The following is a 19,519-nucleotide window of genomic DNA, read 5'->3' on the forward strand; positions in this document are numbered from 1 at the left end:
TATATTTTTCTTTCTCTTATTTCTCCTACCTCAGCACCATTAGAATTTAATGTGGGCTAGACACATTTTACGTGGGCAGACGTTATGAGACATTGGTGTTGCCCATTTTCTTTCTGCTTTTTCTTTGCTAGAAAGCACACGATATATTTAAAAGTCAGGGGTGCCTGGGTGGTTCAGTTGGTTAAGTGTCTGACTTCAGCTTGGGTCATGATCTCACTGTTCATGAGTTCAAGCCCCGCGTCGGGCTCTGTGCTGACAGCTCAGAGCCTGGAGCCTGCTTCAGATTCTGTGTCTCCCTCTCTCTCTGCCCCTCCCCTGCTCGTGCTCTATTTCTCTATTTCTCCCTCTCTCTCTCTCTGTCTCTCAAAAATAAACATTAAAAAAAATAAAAGATCATTATCCAGGTTTGTTCTTTTGGAATCTGGTATTTAAGGCAATTTTCAGTTTTCACTCGAAGTTTTTTGGTCATGTGTTCCTACCTATTGAATTTCACTTGTTCTTTTTAAAAGGAGAAATATGCAACACAGAGAGGAATCATTTTATGGTTTCCAATCCGGCCGGGTCAACCAGGAGAGCTTATAACTGAAATCTGAAATGTATGTTGTTTTATTCTTTGGAAGCCAAAAAGAAGAGAAGGGGCCATGACCCAAGCCGCTAGCACTTACTTCTGCTGATGGAGAATGGTAGACATTGAGGCAATTTACTACAACGTAAGTTTCAGGTCTGGGTTCTGGGGGAAAGGTCCATAGGCCTTAACCAGGAAATCAGTCATTCAAGAAATTTCCTTTTCCTGCTGCTGGGCCCAGTGACTTCAGTTTTTACTAGGAAACATACAGAATAAATGGCTGTAAGTTGGGTCACTGACCAACTGGTGATCAAAATATTATAAGTGATAAGGTTAAAGACATGCAATGTGATGCTCAGCCTCTAGAATAGGGTTATCTGGCCCACAAATGCACAGTTACCAGTGACCCATATCCATTTCCAGCCCTTCCCATTTGCACCAACCTGCCTGTCTTGTTCGAACTTGAGGCCATATCTTCAGTAGTGTCCCACTGAATACTGGTATTTCCACGTGACAGTCCTTAGGCATCTCAAATTTACTGTGTGCCGAGATGAACTCAGTTCAGAGAAAGTATCAGCCTTTAGAGAATACCTTTTATGCATCACTTGTTATGCTGAGGATGCCTGTATATATGACCTAGTCTCATATCTGAGATGTCCTGTCATGCCCCTGTAGAGGCAATGGTCTTGGCAGTAAATGTCTATGGGGTGAGAAAAGCCTCAGTTACGCATCTTGAGGTGTTCCTTTAGTGGTCCCTGGCCTCCACAGAGGATTCATGGATAAAAGTGGTGATGACTGGCCATCTTCTACCTTTGTGAAGCAGTCCCGTGTAGGAAATGGGAGAACTTCATCTCCATCCCTGTGCTATCCCTGGACAAATTGTAAGTACCTTGCAGTCAGAGGGAAAATAACTCAATCTAGCTCTCCATTTTCAACCTGGCTTCTTTGATGAATGATACAATTATAAAAAGGGCCAGAAATACGCAAACGCAGTGCTGCAAACTCTGAGCCCAGCAAACACCCAGAGGCCATCTCTCAAGTCTGAGACTGTTTGTTCGATGCTTTTTGTTCCTTATCTGTTCCACCTGCTGTTGTTTCTTCTGGCTTCTTTCTTACCTGTTGATCACACATTGACCTTTCTGATGCTGGACACTTCTAAGCCCTGTAGCTAACTTCAGTTGTTATTTTCCCTTCTCTGACTACAAAGTTACTAAATGTTCTGCTTCAAAAAAACATTGGCCAGGAATGCATCTGGTTATCTATCATTTACTCACACATGCAGCTTGTAGCACATTGATTCCCTCAATGGAGACTTTTATTTTCACACATTATGATCTCCTGGCTCAAATAAAAAAAGAGGGTAGATGCAGGTGCAGGAGAATTAAAAAAAAACAGAAAAGGGTGGTTGCACGATTTGATGTAGCCCTGAGCACATTTACTATGAAATTAAAATTGTACATCTATGGGAGCTGTAGAATTTTTACAAACCATGAAAGCTATGGAATTCCAGTATGCCACCCTATAGTCATCTTTGATGTGGTTGAGGTTAGATAGAGCTAGGAGGAGTGGCACAACATTTGTTGAACATCTACCACGGCCTCATTAATTCTTAGACTGACCCTAAGGATGTGTGATTGGTGAGAGGGGTTATTCAATCTGAGACCATCACCTGAAACATCTGTGAAAACAGTTACCTAAGAATAGAAAATGATACCCTAGAGGTTAGAATGTCATTTGTTTTTTTTTTAAACAAGTGTTGTACAAACATTTCTAAATCAATGGAATCTTTTTTCCTCAAATTAAATAGTAATAATTATACAATAAATATCACTGAGCATGTTTTGGACATCCTCAAAATAAAGACAGGGCTGGAGCCTTGTTTCTGTCCTCTCTTCTTGAGAGGGCCCTGAGATAATACCCCAGAGCCCTGGAGCCCCATGGGACACAGAGGACTATATGTTCTGCTGGAAAGAGAACAACTCTCAAGTTAGATAGACACAGTTTGAATCCCAGTTCTGCCAATACTACCTCTCGATTTCAGCAATTTATTCAGTTTCTCTGAACATCAGTGTTACCAACTTCAACAACATAGGGATAAATACTACATATATTTCAACAGATATTTATCAGAAGTGATAAATGCAGTGAAGTGGTAAGAAGTGATAAGAAATATGTACCAATGTGGCACACAGTAGTTATTTAACAGATGTTAGTTTTCTTTCTCCCTTTCTTTAGGTCTCTCCCTTTCTTAAGTCTCTCTTCCTTAGGTTAGAATTAAAGGAGGAGACATTGTTAAAATGTAGGGATGGTATTTGGGAAGGAGATTTTGAACACTGCCTTGGACCTTCTTCCATTGATGAAGATTGGTTTAGATAGGCTTGGAGAGCTGGCCTGGAGAAGATAAGAGTGACGGCTTGTCACTAGGTGAGGAAGAGGAAAGCTTAGTGTCAGGGAGAGGCAGCTAATGGGAACTGACTGAACTTAAGTGTTGAGAGGGTCTCCTTGCATTAGGAGGTATGGAGGATGGTGAAAAGTGTCTGGACAAAAAAAGGAACATCACAGACTGATGTCCAAGGGAAGGGATCCTATTTAGATTGTAAATCATAGATTTCCAAGACAATTTTCACTACTTCATATTGGATACCAAAGGGATAGACCAATCACAGAATCATTGAACTTCTCAGCTGGTAGGGAATTTATCTTTCTTCTGGTCTACCTGCCTTGGTTTATAGATGAGGAAACAGAGGCTGAGAGGTTAAGTGGCTAGCACAGAGTTCCTCAGTGAGTTAATAACAGGGTTACAGCCTGGTAGGTTTCCTCTGTAATATATCGTCTGCTCCTCCACATTTTCTTCTTATTTCCAGGTCAAACTGCATAGAATTCCATAGTCTTCCTTAGCAACGGGTTATAATGTTCATGATCCAGAATATAATTCTCAAATAAGAAATTCTGTTTTACATATATTTAAATCTCAGCCACTAAACATATTTTCTGCTCTTTTCTAAAAGTCACTCTACCTACAATAACTTGACTACCTTAGGCAAAATTAGTGGTGTGTTAAATGCGGTAAACCCTTACACATGAAGAGCAAATTCACATAGATAAAAAGAAAGACTTTTGATAAAGCATAAAAATCACATTTCCCTTTGCCAAAGAGGGGCCGTAGTCTGATCAAGAGTAGAAACATTAAAATACTTCACCAAATTTAGATATAATTAAGTTACAATCAAGGAGTGTATTCTGGCCAAGGCATAAAAAGCACAGAGGCTTTAGGAAGAGTTTTAGAAGAGAGATGAAAATTTTAAAAAAGTCATATGAAATAAAAGCTGCTTTGGTATAAAAAACACAGAGATTTAAAAATCATGCCTGTTATAGTTTGAGGAAGCAAACAATAAAACGATCCCTGGAGGGACGGGAGGTTAGTAGTACATTGGTGTGATCACCACCTTCTAGGGGAAGTTATGAAGCTCTGGGGAATATATTCATATAATAACATTCATAAACATTGAACACATAAATAAGATTTCACTTTTATTAATTTTTATTTTTTAATTTAATTTTTTTTTGAGAGAGAGAAAGTGCATGTGTGCATGCAAGAAGGGGAGGGGCAGAAAGAGAGAGAGAATCTTAAGCAGACTCCAAGCTCAGCACAGAGCCTTACATGAAGCTCGATCCCTTGACTATGAGATCATGACCTGAGCCAAAATCAAGAATCAGACATTCAACTGACGGAGCCACCCAGGCACCCCAACTTTATTTTTAATAAAAAAAATAATTGTCACAAGGACAAGAGAATTTAAGCTTATGAGACATAGGCATATTCTCAGCATGGATAATCTATATGTCTAAAAAGCAAATAATAACTGGAAAGTGACTGGGGGAGTATACAGTCAGCACAATGAAAGTTACTGCAATAATCTTTTTTTTTTAAATTTTTTTTTCAACGTTTTTTATTTATTTTTGAGACAGAGAGAGACAGAGCATGAACGGGGGAGGGACAGAGAAAGAGGGAGACACAGAATCGGAAACAGGCTCCAGGCTCTGAGCCATCAGCCCAGAGCCTGACGCGGGGCTCGAACCCACGGACCACGAGATCGTGACCTGGCTGAAGTCGGACGCTTAACCGACTGCGCCACCCAGGCGCCCCATATTGCAATAATCTTAATGGCAGTTTCATTAAGCTATGACATAAGCTATGTCATAAGCTGTGACAATCTGATGAATCCATCTCCCTCCTATAGGGTTAGTCTCAATTTTTACCTGATTTCTATAGTTTTAGGTAAGAGACCCTTTTTCATGGATGGTTTGAGGAACACACTTTACCAATATAATTGTTGTGAACTCTAAAAAGGAGAACATTTCCTTTATGATTGATATATATTCTTTTCTCAGTCATTGATTCAAAAAGTATTTAATGTGGGGCACCTAGGTGGCTCAGTTGGTTAAGCATCCGACTTCAGCTCAGGTCATTATCTCACGGTTCCTGAGTTCAAACCCGCATCAGTCTCGGTGCTGACAGCCCAGAGCTTGGAGTCTGCTTTGGATTCTGTGTCTCCCTCTCTCTCTGTCCCTCTCCTCGCTCCTGCTCTATCTGTCTGTCTCCCTCTTTTTAAAAAAGTTTTTTTTTCGACGTTTATTTATTTTTGGGACAGAGAGAGACAGAGCATGAACGGGGGAGGGGCAGAGAGAGAGGGAGACACAGAATCGGAAACAGGCTCCAGGCTCTGAGCCATCAGCCCAGAGCCCGACGCCGGGCTTGAACTCACAGACCACGGGATCATGACCTGGCTGAAGTCAGACGCTTAACCGACTGCGCCACCCAGGCGCCCCTATCTCCCTCTTTTTAAATAAACATTAAAAAAAAGCATTTAATGAATACCTACAATTTGTCAGGCATTGTGCTAATGTTGGGCATAAAAGAGGGAGCAAGACAGACACAGCCCTATGGAGATTTAAGTCTCCTGCCCCACAGAAATTAAGGTCTAGATCTTAACTGAGATTGAAGGTATATTACAAGTTGTGACCACAGAGTATAAATGATAGTAGAGGGATGCCGCGGAAGCCAATAAGAGGGACATCTAAGATCAGGGAAGTCTTCCTATAGGAAGTGGTATCTTACTCAGGACTTGAAGGTTAAGCACCACTTAGCTAGGTAAGGGGCAGAATGTGTCCTAAGCAGGGGCCAGCATGAATGAGGATCTAGAAAGAAAAGAAAGAATACGCTTAAGACAGACAAGAAAAGCACAGTTAGATATTCTTTCTTGACAAGTATGCAAAGTTTTTTTTTTAAAAAGCTAATATGCCTTCTTGATTAGTTTGTGGGTACATAGTCTCATACATTGCTGATAGGAGTATAAATTAGCATGAAATTTATAGAGGTAATTTGGTAATATTATGCCAAAAGTCTAAAGGGATATATATATATATATATGTTTGACACTGTAATTTTCAATATTCTAAAGAAATAATTATAGATGTGTAAAAAGACATAAAACATCCTAGGTCTTGGTTTTATAAAGAGAAAAATTGGCATTAGAGAAATGGTATAATCTATCTAATGAAAGACATACTGTACAGCTAATAAAAAATATTGTCAGAGCATCTAATGTCTAAGTCAGGAGTTAGCAAACCACAGCCAGAAATGCCAATGGCCTACCATCTGCTTTTTTTTTTTTTTAACTTTTTATTTTGCAGTAACTATGGATTCATGGGAAGTTGCAGATAGTACAGAAAGGTCTGTGTAGCCTTCACCTGATATCCTTCATGAGTCACAGTTTACATGTAGAGACAGTACAAAGTCAAAACTGGGAATTGACGTTATCAGTACAATGTGTGTGTACATTCTTATAATCATGACCACAATCGAGATCTAAAACTATGCCATCATCATAAAGATCTCCCTTGTGCTAATCTTTTATAGTCATGCCCACCCCTTCTTCCTTACCATTTCCAAACCTTGCTCTCCGTCTCTGTAATTTTGTCATTTGGGGAATGTTACAAAAGTGAAATCATGCAGTATGTAACTTTTGAAATTGGCTTTTTTTGGTCCACTCAGCATCATGTCCTTGGATGTATCTAAATTTTACCTGAAGTTCAGTTCTTTTTTAGTGCTGAATAATATTCTATGGTATGTATATATCACATTTTGTTTAACCACTCACTTATTGAAGGACATTATAGTTGTATCCTGATTTTGGCTGTTACAAATAAAACTGCTGTGATCATTTATGTATAGGTTTTTGTATGAACATAAATTTTTATTTCAGTGTGATAATTGCTTGTCAGTGTGACTGGTAGGTTGGATGGTAAGTGTATGGTTAGCCTTTTACATAGCTGCGGAGTGGCTTTAAAAATAAAATAAAATAAAATAAAATAAAATAAAATAGGGGCACCTGGATGGCTCAGTCACTTAAGCATCCGACTCTTGATTTCTGCTCAGGTCATGATCTTATGGTCTTGATATCGAGCCCTGCGTCAGGCTCCGTGCTGAGCTTGGAGCCTGCTTGGGAGTCTCTGTCTCCCCCTCTCTCTTCCCCTTGCCTGCTCGCATGTGCATGCATGTTCCTGCACACTCTCTGTCTCAAAAATTAAAAAAAAACAAAAACTTCTAAGTGGCTATACCATTTTATAATCTCCTGAACAATGTATAAGAGATCCAGTTTCTCTGCATCCTTGCCAGCAGTTGGTATGGTTATTATTTTATTATTTTAGCTGTTCTGATAGGTCTGTAGTAATATCTAATTATGTGAGTTTTTTTTTTTTGTCAGATACATAGTTTGTACTACCACATGGTTTTGATTTTGGTAGCTAAAAAACATGTCTTGAAACTGGACAGAATGATTTCTCCCAGTATAGCCTTCTCTGAAAATTGTTTCAGCTCTTCTCATTCTTTGCCTCTTCATATACATTTTAGAATAATTTTGTCTATATCTCCAAAAAGAAATATCAAGAATATGATGGGAGTTATGTTAAACTTATATATAAGCTTAAGGAGAATTGAGATTTTTACTAATTTGAGTCTTTCAGTCCATGAACACAATGTGTCTACTACCTGTTTTTGTATAATAAGGTTTTATGGGAACACTGTCATGCCTATTAATTTGCATGCCATCATTTACATATCACGCATATTTGCATATTTCTTTCTTGCTATAACACCAGAGTAGAGACTGTAATATTTACTCTCTGACCCTTTCAGAAAAATTTGCCAACCTCTGGATCAGATAAATATTTATGCTATACTGTTAAGTGAAAACAGCATATTATAAGACAGTATAAATGGTATGGTACCATTTTAATTTTAAATACTAAATTTTAACCACACGCATATATGCACATATACATACATATATACATACGTATGCATATATACAGTACATATGCATACGTATGTATATATACGTATATATGCATATGTATAAGTATGCATATATATGTATATATATGCAAAGTAAGATGACTGAAAGAATATAAAACAAAACTTTAACCTTGGTTCTTTCAGGAAAGTAGTATTAATGGTGACTTTTAGAAATTTTCTTTGTGGTTGCTTGTGTCTTCCATTTTCTATCCTGGCTGGCTAAAAGGAATTTATCAGGTTAAGGAAGGATTCTCCTTTAAAATCCCTCTCACCAATCTTAAGAGACTTTTTCCTTTTTTAGGCTTAAAGAACCTTTAAAATTATAGAAGATATGATAATCAATTGTTAGAGATAGTGAACGATGTTTTTTTCAATATGCCTTTTCAAAGCATGGATTTAAGCATACCCTTAGCTGTTAAGCACAGATAAGAAAATGCCATAGACATTAAGAGTCTTAATTTTTGGTTTATTTTTGATAATAGCAATGGAGTGAGTTTAAACTCAGTAAATAAACACTTAAGGTTTATTTACCAGTTACTGCATGCAAATGCAACGTGCTTAAGCCTGAACACCAAAATGAGCAAATTGGTTACTGATGAATGACCATTTCAAATTATGGATCCTGGGAAAGTGAACACTTGCAATTTTGCCGCTCTAACTCCCTGGTAACTATTACTGCAGAGCGACAGGTTTTTTTCTAGTTACGGTGGTGGATTAACATATGTATGGACAGATCCCATAGCAAGTCACACCCTGGGAATAACCTGCTACTTGAGAAACTGAGTGTATGGCATAAAACATAGTGATTGTAGCTATGCTTTCATCTGGAAAGGGTTGTGATAAGGTCATGAAAGACCAAAGAGGTGTTTGGAAGGGACACCGGTCCCTGACGGGTTAATAACCTACTTCACAAAGTCACGTTGCACCTCAGGTGACTTCTTTCTGTTCCTGCAGTGATTATTTCTTAAACCCTAATCTTTATTCTCAGCTCTCTTCTACATCAACTCGCAAAGGATTCATTTATATGGTGTGAATTAAAATCAATTGGCACTACTTTAATAACTCTAGGAATTATACATTAATAGTTCCCTCATCATAACCACTGAAGAAAGTTTGTACAAAAAAAGATAAGCAATTCTAAAAGGCTCTGATCTTACTCAGAAAAAGGCACAATTTTTCTTAAATGAAAACACGCTTATTACATAAAGGCTGCAGATGCTCGGAACAGCCTGTCATCCCTTTACTTTTAGGTGATGTCCAATACTGACAACAACAGAGATCTGGCAATTTTATAATTAAATGTGATCACTATTGACAACCAAACGTCATCATTCTGGCCCTGGAGTAGATTTCTGGGTCACAATTACCTTATTTGTCTGTCTACGTTGCTCAGAGTAACTGGATAAATTGGCTTATCAAATCTCCACTTCTGTAATACCAGCCTGAAGGAGAGAGGTTTAGGGATTTGCACAACAGTAGAGAATGAATAAAAGGTGTTCACTGGTTCATCCATTCTTTTAACAAAGGTTGAGGGCTGCTCACTTCTACTGTGCATGGTATACGGAGATTACAATAATGAGTAAGGCATGGGTCCTTCTCCACCAGAAACTTAGAAATTGTGATAAAAAATAGGATGCATAATCACGAAGGTATGCACTAAGGCAGATATGTCATCAGAAGTCTATAAATGCACTGCTGTAGGAATTTATAAGATGAAGACATTATTTCTGTCTGGGGGGATTAGAAAGAGGTTTCTGGAGAAAGTTACCTTGAGCAGGGACTTGAAGGCAGAGTGTAGGTAAGGCAAAAGCACAGATAAGTGTGCATAATAATTAAGTAGAATAAGCTTCAGGGAGCGGGAAATTATTGTAAGGATTCAGGGAAACTCAAAGGCACACGGATCCAGCCCTCAGGAAGGATTGGCGTCAGGGCCGGGAAGCAACCAAGAACCCAGAGTTCTCTTTTCACTTGCACTTCATTATTTTTCTCTCTGTAGACTTGTTTTCTTCGCTTCTCCATTCACATGGTGGACTCTGGCCACTCCCAACTCCTGAATTAAAAGACAGCAAAATAATCTTCTTGCCCTACTTATGTTAGTTTCATGAACTGCACCAAGAAGAGTGAAGTCTCAAACATAGCTTCCAGGGGAAGATCTGGAAATTCCTAGCTAAGGAGAGGTAACTTGCATGCTGGTCACGTAGTCCCTAAGGGACATCTACTGTAGGTACAACGTGTGGGGGATTGTAGAGCAGTGTGATTGGAATACAAGTTTGGAAGGTCAGTTGAGGGAAAACGATGAAAGACTTTGGAGGAATCACTGAAAAGAGTGGTAATAGGAAATGAATGCTCTGGATAAATTAATCTGACAGCACTGAGCATGCTAAAATGAAGTATAGATTTCCTCTTGTCTTATTTTTGTGTTCATTGTTCTCGCCGCATTATGTGCACCTTTGTAAGCCACTTTAACTCCTTTGAAAGATGATACAATAATTGTCAATTAAAAAAAAAGAATATGGGTGATAGGTAATAAAAATTCAACTTAGAATTTGTGTTATCCACTAATTGGTTCTGTGATCATTCATTGTCACTAAACCACTGTGGCTTCCATTCTTCCTATTTTTTTAAAAAATCTGAGATTCAACTAGAAAAATGGCGCTGGGTGTCCTTCATTCTACTCACCCGATCCAGACACTATTAAAGTTCTTGGCTCTTTCCCTCTGAGCTTAGACTGAGCATCAGAATCTTTCTCCATTCTCCAGGCAGCTCATAAAAACCAATCTACTGCAGGTGTCACTGGAGGCCAAAATACTTGCCATCTCTTGACTACGATTCCAAATGCTAGGTTTTCATAATACCACAGGATGCTGATGGGACTGTTTTGCCAACGCCTTTGTTTTACAGGTGAGAAAACTGAGATACAGAAAGAGTAAAATGGCATAACATCACACAAGCTAGTAAGTTAGATCCTGAAATCAGACTCTTCTTTTAGTAATTTTAACAAAAAAATTATCTTTGCCATTGTAATCCTTCCTCTATGTGATCAATGAACTTTGATTTGGAATTGTTCTTCTAAATGATGCAATTGAGTTTTTGAGGTTGTTTTGAATTTTATATTTTCTAACAAACTGATGAGACATAACTGCTTGAATTCACATTTTCTGGTTACTGAAATGTGATTTTTAGTGGACCACCACCGACATTCTAGAATTTGGCAATTTGGCTAAAGTGATTTTTTTACTATTGTGAAATTGGGACTTTAACCTGCTTATGAATTAATGGATGCTTTCTATTTTGGTGTTGTTAAAAAAAAAGAAAGAAAAAGAAAGACATTACCCCTTAGTGAGTATTATTACCTGTTCTGCTTAGCAAATCTGAGTACATACTGTTCTTGGGGTTCTGTTACTCTTATATTCCTCTTTCTGCCTGTGTGCTGTGATTTCTCAGCTGCTATGGGAGTGAAAAATTAGAATCCTAGAGATGCAAGATTTTTCAAGGGGTCACCTGATCTGGACTTTGGAGTTCAGGGAGATGAACTTCTTAGTCAACCCAGACAGAAAACTACCAAACTTATGAATTCAGTAGAGACAGACCATATCAGGATTTTGTATCCTCCTTTGGTAGAGACATTTGTTTCATTTATAAACGCCTTTCAGGTGATATCCATTGCATTTTGTTGCCATTACCTGTTTACCTGTTGAATCTTCCCTATGAGCCCTCTGAGGACAGGGATGCAGATCTATCATCACTTAAGAGTATCCAATACATAGTAGGACCTAATAAACGCCCATTGTTCATTGAACAATGTCCCTGCTGATTGAATTCTATTTTGTTATAAAACATAGTGGAAACTGGTTTTTATTTGTTTGTTGTTTTATCCCTTCAGAGGGCCCGCATGCCCAGTGTGCCAGCACAGGGACTAATACAAAATGACCAATCAGGAAGTATTTGTTGAATGGAGAGATGAATAAAAGATGACTGTGCATCTCTTGAAAGCCTCCTCACACGTTCATTATTGTGTTATCCCTATGTTCCCAATTTGTATTGATGTATTTATTTTTTTCCCATATAAACCTGTTCATGCCCTGTTAAACTTCAAAATATTAGTCAAACTAGAAGACATAAAAGGCAGAGAATCCCAATTATATCATAGCTTCTCATCCTGGGGCCTTTTTTTATATTGCCAATTAAATTTAACAAGCAATGTTGAACATCTCGATATATAAGGCACAGCAGATGGGGCAGATCGGTAAGGAATTCTAGCTGAGGTATGACGCGACCAAACACTCACCCTTTTGGCCCTTCAATACGACCCATCCTTGCTAACTGCTTGACAGTCAGCATGTTGCCTCCCATGTCTTGGCTTCCTCTCATGCTGTTCCTCTCCCTAGGCATGCTGGCTTTTGGGTCAAACATCCTGAGTTTGATTCCTGACTGCTACTGCAATGACTGGCCTAGTTGTGTGACCTTGGCCAAGTTATTTAATCTCTTTGCGCCTCGGTCTCCTCTTCTACAAAATGGGCATACTTACACTTTGGAGGTTTGTTGGCAGGAGTGTGTGAAATCATGCACATGAAGTGCTTGCCACAGTGCCTGGCACACAATGAATGCCCATCGTTTCCATTATTAGTATAAAAATTCTTTCACTCTGCATTTCCTCATTCCCTAGTCTGTTGTCAAGGCCCAGGTCAAGTGTTGCTAGCACCAGGAAGATTTCCTCTGATGCCAGCCAACCTGATCTTTCCCTTTTCAGAAGTCTTTTGTATTTACTCACTCTACTTCAGAATCACTCCCTTGTGACACGGCAGCGAGCATTGTTTCCTGGTTTTCCAATGGCCTGTGGCACACAGCTCCGCACTCGGATATAAAGATATTCTGTAGCTTACTGCCTTGTTCATGAGATAATTATTCCCTACCTTTGTCTTCCTTTCCAATGTGGTTTAAGCAACGCTTGAGGTGAAGCAACAGGGTTGTGTGAGGTAAAACACAGAATCTTAGGAAAATACTTTCTGACTTAACAACTGAAGGGGCCAGACAACACCCTAGCTTTCTCTCTCTCCAATTTTTGTCTCTTGTTAACTCCTGATTTCAGTTGACTTTCCGATTTACATGAGCCCATTTTTTCTTTTAAAAGGCTGCTGCACTCAATTTCTGGGCCTAAAACACTGTGACGATCACTGGTTTGTGAAAGTTTTTGGTGCCAAATTCCCCTGTTTCCTCGGTCAAATGGTCAGCATTCTGCACAGCTGTATGGAATTGGCATTTCTATATTAACCACATCAAATAAGCTTGGGAAATAGCCACATCCAGGTCTTTATCCATTAATTCAAACAGTGGTGGGAAATAGTCCCAAGGACTTGTCAGCCAGTTGTGGGCTAGGCAGCAGAGAATTGTCTTTTACCAAGTTAGTGGGGGCTCATAATGTTAGGGGTCAGCAGGTCTCCCTTGCTTCACACATTTTCCTGGACCCCAGATAACAATAGCCCACCAAATTGTGAAGGGAATGACACCCACAAATTCCAGATAAGTGTTTTGGGTTGGGGGTTGAGAGACAGAAGGGAGATGGGAAGGGAAAGTAACAGAGGACTTTCAAATACAATGCTAACATTCTCTGAATTGTTCGTGGTTGCTTGCTTGTGGGTTGTGTTGGGTTTTTTTTTATACTCTACAGTATAACAATTTTGTATGTGCCTAATATATAATTATTTTTAAAGTAGAAAAACTGGGAAATATAAGCCAGTGAATATTTTTCCTTTGCCATCTTAGTCCTACATCCAAAATGCAGTCATCCAAGACTTTGATGACTTCCAGCCACATTTGATTCTGTGTTGTATGTTAAGAATCTGGGTAAGAAATGGTAAAACAAACAAACAAAAAAAAAACAAAAAAAAACTGGGAGGGAGAGCAGTATAGATATTTTCTGGGTTTTGAAGGCTATCAAATGAAATTAGACTGCAGGTTGCTTGAGGCAGACCAAGTTTATGCCTTTCTGCCTGATGTCCCAGGGAAATTACTAATAGCACCTCCTTCCACATCCCAGTTTGGATGAGAAGTTGTAAGGTCATCCTAGTTATAAAGAATACTTTTCTGGGGCGCCTGGGTGGCGCAGTCGGTTAGGCGTCCGACTTCAGCCAGGTCACAATCTCGCGGTCCGTGAGTTCGAGCCCCGCATCGGGCTCTGGGCTGATGGCTCAGAGCCTGGAGCCTGTTTCCGATTCTGTGTCTCCCTCTCTCTCTGCCCCTCCCCCGTTCATGCTCTGTCTCTCTCTGTCCCAAAAATAAATAAACGTTGAAAAAAAAAATTAAAAAAAAAAAAAGAATACTTTTCTAACAACTTTATCTAAGATTGCAAAGGACTAGTTCCCAAAGCTGAAGCAAAGAGTAAAAAAAAACAAAGAGGACCAATTAGGGAGCTTTCTTGACCAGTTTTTTCAAACTTTTTTTTTTTTTAAGCAGAATTTTTCCTTTATTTTTAAACCATTTTTTTTTTTTCCGGAGGCAGATTCAGATAGGTTCAGATTCCTGACCCTGTTGGTCACTGTGCTCTTGATGTGTTTCATTTTTTTTTTTCATCCTGAAGTCTTCAAAAATAACAATGATATTTTAAATGTCATCTATTCAGAGTGGATTAAGAGGCTCTCAGGATATAGAATGTTTGGATTAAAAGGAAAGAAAAGATCATCTCCAAAGGATGGATATGGGGAACTCTGCTGTCAGCCACTTACATAAGAATCACTAGGGAAATTTGTGATGCATGTACATTTCCAGACTTGCTCTAGAGATTCTTTTTCTTTTGTCTGTCTTTCTTTCTTTCTTTCTTTCTTTCTTTCTTTCTTTCTTTCTTTCTTTCTTTCTTTCTTCCGTTCTTGGAGATTCTCATTAGGTTGCTCTGGAATAGAACCTAAAATGGGAAGCTGAATTTTAACGGTCTCCAGTGAATCTATTGCCTGGCCATTTTGGGGGAATCCCCAGGGATCCCACTGGTTCCCAATTTGTGGGATATTCAGTGAAGAAAAGAGTTTTATGGTTGAATAGAAATGGGAAACGTGGAGTACTCCTATATGAGAGCTGCCCCCCCATACCTTTGGAAAATCACAGTCCATAGTCACAAATTAATGTCTATGAACAATCTTGCAGACAGATATACACTTTCTTTGGTCTGATCTAGCTTTTCCAAAATTTATTCAAGCATTGGACCCTTTCATCACTGATTCCTACTTAAACTCCATGGACTATGCTTTGGGAAATGCTGAACCAACAGTATATAGCAGCATCTGTCTTATGGCATTTCAAAATTTATATTTCATATTGGATTAGTATTTACTTTCCCACAACTGAATGATGGCCCCCTTTGTACCATTTGAATTGCAGATGGAGAAAGACTGACATATTCTGAGATCAATGACTGACCCAGCCCTTCAGGCTTCAGTGGCCAGTCCTGCCTGTCTTCTAGGATTCCTTTTCCTCTTCCCTTGGATCTCTTAGCTGGCATAAAAGAATGTTCTTTTTAATATGAGAAACAGTTTTTACATGAAAGAACTACCAGATCGTACTTCTGTTTTCTTTACTCAAATATACATGACTAGAATGGGCCGTAGAGAATGGGCAGATGTGAATGAGGATAAAGAAGTAGGGCTAGAAGGAAATAGGGTAATAGAGGACCGTGACAATCAGGTAGAGGAATTTAAATGTGAAGATGTTAAGAAACAGGAAATGGAACAGCTGCCCTCTTTCTTTTGTTCTTGAGCAGCTCCTTCAAGAGAAAGAAGTAATGCCTGTATTGAAATAGCTCATTTATAATGCACTTGTTTCTTTTTCTCAGATAATGACATGGCTTTAAGCTTGAGCAACACCTAATGTGACCCAGTTGGCTCATGTAAGCCTGTTTCTGCTGTTGATTCGTGCATTGGTAATCCTTGACTTCTTTACCTTTTTCCCATGTGGGGCTTCTGTGCTGGATTCATTGCAACTGTGCCATTTGGTACTCAGCCTAGGCTCCCTTGGCAATAGTCATGAATTTCCTCGTTGAACAGGGTGATATCCTTGGAGAATCAAACAGGCCCAAAAAGAGCAATAAGGTTACTAGTGTTTTTTTTTTTTTTTTCCATTGGTGCCCAATGGAATTATATCATTGCTTTGAATTTCTCTCCATGAGACTTCTTGTCTGGGGAATATCTATTCCACAATTGATTAAATCCATACCTGCAGGGAATAGAAATACTTTACCAACCATCATTGCTCTGAATACGTTTACCTGTCCCAAGAGTCCATGAAAGAAATGTGGGAACATTTTAATGCTGCCTCTTCCATTGCCTCTGTTAACCCATGTCTTCTTTGGAGAAGTGCTTGCTGTCATGAATGCCCTACAGCTTACCTCTTCAGCCAGGCTGGCTACTTGATGCTTGCCAAACATTTAGTCTTCAGCCCACCCACAACCTAATTCTAATTTCCAAAGCTTCTCCAGTTAAGTCTCTTTTTTTCCTGTGTGTACCTGATCTTGCGATATAGGTCTCAGTGTACTCACCTTTTTATGGGACTTCCAGGAATTTGCTCTCCCACTCAAATCTGAAAGCAGGCTTGTTAAGAAAACCGATTCTTTACAAGCGGCCAGCTAATTTGGAGAGTCAATGTTGGAACCTTCTTAATCTTTTTGTTCCCTTGCACCTTAGCTGTTTCTAGGAGCTCCCTGTGGAACTTGGATGGCAAATGTGGTTGGAATTTCTAAAGGATTCTATTACAGACTGTTGAGTGTTGTACTCCCCAGTGATGAGCTGAGCTGAGTACACAGGTACACCCCACCCACAGGCACACAGGTGTTTTGAGTAGGCTTTAATCATTTCCATGTTTTTGCTGTTTGCTTTATTATCCTTGGTCCTATATTAACAGCTGGCCTTCCCGTTCACAGTTTATCTGCAGGCAGAGAGGGGGCTCAGTCAAACGCGCTTATTCCTGGTAAGAGCTCAAGGCCGCTTCCAATTTATTCGGCTTCTTGTGTATCTTCTTGATGCTTGAATTTCTGACCTTTGTGATTTGGTGCTTATGATTTCTTTTGGGATCTGTGGCTTTTGACCATTTGGAACTTTTTCCTGCTTATAAACTGTTTTCTATCTGAACCTCTTGCCGGGTATGCTTTCTGACTTCCACACTCCTTAAAATTTCAAATGAATGATGTTCATATAAGTTTTGACCCATGTGAACCCCTATGAGCTGGGCTGGGCCACTTAACCCAGGGAGAAGGGAGTTTTGGAATTTTATTTAGAACCAAAAGTCGTTTCTTCGCTTAACAGATAACACAGAAGGGGCTCCTTGCTGACGGCAACAAGCCAGATATAGGGCTCGAGCTTACAAACCATGAGATCATAACCTGAGTTGAAGTTGGACGCTCAATCGACTGAGCCACCCAGGTGCCCCTGGAGGTCATCTTTTGATGGATGGATGGTGGGCAACAGGGAGGACACATTCAAGTGATAGCCTTGGTGCTAAGGTAACTGAAGCACTTGGGTCCATCTGGAGTCGTTTAAATCACTAATTGGCAGATAATGTATATCACATGATAGGGAACCCAGGAGAAGATTTGAAAATATGAGAAGACCCTCATTTAGAAACCTCAATATTCCTCTGATTTTCCTGATAGGTTCTTTTTAAATTACAGCATAATGAGAAAAGTTAGAGAAGTTAAATTGGGAGTGGATTACAGAAGACCTTTTTCCCCTCCATATCAAAGTTTTTGCTTGAGATAATAGTAAATTTACACGCAAGTATAAGGCAGTAGTACAGAGACATCCCTTGTAAGCTTTTCCTAGTATTCCCTGATGGAAACATTTTGCAGAATTACAGTATAGCATCACGACCAAGGTACTGACATTCATACAACCCATGGTATCCCGTGCAGCCATTTGTGTGTCTGTATCTTTGTGTGTGTTACATTCTGTACAATTGATGCATCTATGCAGGTTCATGTATCCACCACAGTCAAGATCCCAAACAACTCCAACGCTGTTAAGTACCCTTAGTGTCGCCTTCTAAAGCCATACTGACTTCTACCTGTCCCTATTCTTTACTTCTTCTTGCCCCAGACCTTTTGCAACTACCAATCTGTCCTCCATTTCTAAAAATTGGTCACTTGAAAACTGTCACACAAATGGATCACACAGTATGTAACCTTTTGGATAAACTTGTTTGTGTCTAATTCCCTGGATATTCAGTCAAGTTTTTGTGTGTATCAAGAGTGAATTCTTTTTCTTGCTGAGTAGTATTCCACAGTTAATGTAACTCTTCATCCCTTGAAGGACATCTGGGCTGATTTCAGTTTTTGGCTATTACAAATAAAATGGCTATGAACAGTCATGTGCAGTCTTTTTGTATGAAAATAAGTTTTTATTTCTCTGATAGATGCTTACAAGTGCCTTTGTTGGTTTGTATAGTAATTGTGTCTTAAGCTTTAAGCAAACTGCCGGACATTTTTCTTTTTTTTTTTTCAGAATGACTGTATCATTTACTTCTCTGACATTTGGTAGTGTCACTATTTTTTATTGAAGCCATTCTGACAGGTGTGTAGTAATACCTCATTGTGGTTTTAGTTTGCATTTGAAAAGTGACTAACAAAGCTGAATATCTTTTCACATGATTTTTTGCCATCTGCATATCTTTGTCCGTATACTGTCTCTTCATGTCTTTTGCACATTTTTTAATTAGATTTTTTTTACCGTTGAGTTATGAGGATTCTCTATATACTCAGAAATCCTTTGTCACAAATGTGGTTTTTAGATAGCTTCTCCCCATCTGTAACATGTCACTTCATGCTCTTTATATGGGCTTTGACAGAACAAAAAAAATAAATTTTCAATTTTGATGAGGTTCAATTATTTTTCCTTTTATAGATTATAAATTTAGTGTCAAGTCTAGGAACTCTTCATAGCCCTAGATTCCAAAGACATGCCTCCCTTTTCTTTTGGTTTTATAGTTTCAGATGGTAACAAGTGTATGATCCATTAGGAGTTAATTTTTATATAAGGTGTAAGGTTTAAGTTGAGATTTTATCCCCCTTGGGGATATCTAGTTGCTCCAGCACTATTGGCTAAAAAAAGATGATTCCATATAAAACTGGCCTAAATTAGCATCAGCAAAATGTTGTTCTTCAATCTGGCCTTGCAATTCTGTTACTCTGCTCATAGGTGCTCCTGTTGATTGTGAAGGTTTTAAAGGTCCTGTTGATTGTGAAGATCCTGTAAAGGAAACTTGTGATTGACTCCCACATTTCATGGAAGACCTTCCTGGTAAAGGTTCCAAGTGACTGGAAGGTCAGGTCTGGGGTGGCCTGGTAGCCATTGACTGTAAAACATTACCCTTTCATCACAAGATTGAGTGTAATAAGATGAGTCCCTGGTTCTAATTCCAGAAGGCCAGAAAGACCTTAGAGGTGACTGCATGATCAATAGCGTTGACAAATAGACTTCCCACCTCAGGCCCTGTGGGAGGCCAGTCCTCCTCCCAAGTATTCTCCATGCAGCCTTGATGTCTCAGAAGCCACAGGACAATTGGGTTTTCTAGGATTTCAGTCAATGGACATACCCTCATAAGAATTATCCTGGCTCCTTTTA

The 19,519-nt window shown here is 39.1% G+C and overlaps 1 long non-coding RNA gene across 3 annotated transcripts; it reads right to left on the reverse strand.

The window, feature by feature from the left end:
- Positions 1-657: 657 nt before the first annotated feature.
- LOC109493839 lies at positions 658-16,641 on the reverse strand. Of its 3 annotated transcripts, none has more exons than XR_006588881.1 (4): positions 16,444-16,641; positions 15,849-16,121; positions 10,602-10,832; positions 658-821 (listed from the first exon to the last, which is right to left on the reverse strand). It is a non-coding gene; the product is annotated as an uncharacterized LOC109493839 (long non-coding RNA). The 3 variants fall into 3 exon arrangements; XR_006588880.1 differs by lacking the exon at positions 658-821 and adding an exon at positions 7,993-9,972; XR_002148284.3 differs by lacking the exons at positions 658-821; positions 10,602-10,832 and adding an exon at positions 14,276-14,820 and having other exon boundaries at positions 16,444-16,637.
- Between the last annotated feature and the right edge of the window lie 2,878 nt (positions 16,642-19,519).

Source organism: Felis catus, chromosome D4 (assembly GCF_018350175.1).
Source record: "Felis catus isolate Fca126 chromosome D4, F.catus_Fca126_mat1.0, whole genome shotgun sequence".
Lineage (NCBI taxonomy): Eukaryota > Metazoa > Chordata > Mammalia > Carnivora > Felidae > Felis > Felis catus.